The sequence below is a fragment of the Olea europaea genome, chromosome 18, assembly GCF_002742605.1.
Source record: "Olea europaea var. sylvestris chromosome 18, O_europaea_v1, whole genome shotgun sequence".
NCBI lineage: Eukaryota > Viridiplantae > Streptophyta > Magnoliopsida > Lamiales > Oleaceae > Olea > Olea europaea.
In genome coordinates this window covers 11,105,040-11,107,254 of record NC_036254.1, presented here as the reverse complement: position 1 = coordinate 11,107,254, position 2,215 = coordinate 11,105,040, and positions in this window count along the sequence as shown.

The window sequence follows — 2,215 nt, the reverse complement described above, 5'->3', positions numbered from 1 at the left end:
GGGCTTACATTATCCATCAAATATCTTCCCTTACATTATCCATCAAATATCATTTTCGTGCGAGGTTTATCTCCTCTCTTTCTAAATTCATATTAGCTGTCACTGACAATATAAGACTCCAAAATAATGGTATAAATCTTCCACTCTTTGTTGAACTCACAGATAGACATTACAAATCGATAATTATTCAGCTTATGCTCCCTACCCACAACACTAAAACTCTGTATATGCTTCTCATCATTTGCGAGATTTGCCAATCAATAATTGCATAAATTCTGTGCAAGTGTAGGGTATCAATTGGAGAATCAATGCCGAGAGGGGTTGAGCGGTGGGCAAAGTTTTTGTACTCGCGTTTCTAAGTTCTTAAAACCTGTAGCGTAGAAGTGGTGAGTCAATTAACAAGATTGTACAGAATTGAAGGATAAGAACTGAAGATGACCTCATTATACAGAAATGGATAGAGAAATTTACACATTTACAAACTGGTTTTATTGAAAATGGTGAATGGAAGAGGAAATTATTTTCCATGGTGTTTTGGTGGTGATTTCTAGCGATGGGGTGAGTGCCAGTGCTGGTTCCGGTTTTGGTTTTGGCTTTGGGGGTGGGTGTGTACAGGATATATGGAGAAGATGAAGCTTATTTGTATTTTAGGTTTTTATTTTAATTGTTTTTTTATAGAAAATATAATTTTACCATTTTTATCCTTTAAAATGCAGTAAAATTTGGTCAAAATGTTGACTCTAGGTCAACTAACGGATTTACTAACGGTTTTCATCCATTTGGACTTCGGGTGCGAATTTTTGAAAGATTTGGTACCTCCGGTGGTACAAATGAAAAGTTTGAGTAAAGTCTGCTAATAAACGAATGTTCGGTACCTCGGCCGCAATTTTCCCTTATTTATGCACCAATCACATTTTTTCTTCAACAGATTCACAATCGGATAGCCACATACATAAATTAATGGGCCTGCCTAACCAATCGTGGGCTGTGGACAGATTTGGGAGGTATTCAGTTTGGTCTAATTGTTGTATATGCATATATAGTAGGTGAATCTAGTGAAAGTGATTTCCGATGTTCAATTGGGGAGCTGAATGCCAAATTGCAAATTTTATGCATAATTATATTCCTTTTTAACCAATAACTTGTACTTGTGAATATGATAAAATTATAATTTATTGATGCAAAATACCAAATAGAGTTTCGATTTATCGAAATCAAGATACGTGCATATACAAATTGTGATTTAATGTAACGTATAATATGCCGAAATTAGAAAGAGATAAAATGAACTCGTTAAGACAAATTTCGTCCACTACACTAATGTAAGAGGATAAAAGGGACGCGTGTCTTTCAAGATACAACGACACAATATTAATTTTGTCGAACGAATCAAAGCTTGACAGTTTACTACTAAATTGGATGATATCAAATACTAAAAATATCAAACAAAAAAACTCAAAAATTATTTTTGAAACTATTTTGATAGAAATTGGAGAGGGAAGGAATTCTAAATCCTTTATCTGCAATTGATTTGGAGTGGAAAAAAATGAAATGAATTCAATTTATAGATTCAATGTCTCTTTTGCAAACAGGTGCACTTTTTGACATATATTAATCTGAAGCATTAAATTACACATTTTTCAAATGAATAATACTATTTAACACCAATGATGTTTATCACCAGTTTAGATGGTAGCACTAGTGACATTAAATTATAGATTTAATTAAGTACAACGAACAATGACTCATTTAATAAGACATAATATGTCCACATTTAGACCGATGTTCAACACTATTGGTGATAGATCGCATTATTTTTTCAGATTGAGATATGATCAACAATTGAGATCACACCCTTCATCAAAGTTCATAACTTATCATTATGCTTCTGGTTAAATAGTTGCACATAATCTAAAAAATCATGGTTCTTCGATAAGCACTTTCTTCGTTAAGAAAAGTCAGGTAATTAGTCACTTACCAATTGAAGTCTTTTTCAATTCACGGCTACTCAAATTATTAAATCACATATATTAACATAACTCGGACTCGTGTTCTCAAATGGGATGATTCCGTATTCCTACAACAACTCTCTCTTTCTTTTCTTTTATTTTCTTTTTTTCCTCCAACATCACAGTTCACGAAAGTATTATTTGAATTAGGCAATATAGTTATTCAACCTTCAATGTTACCTTTAGTCCATGCAGACCTGATTTCT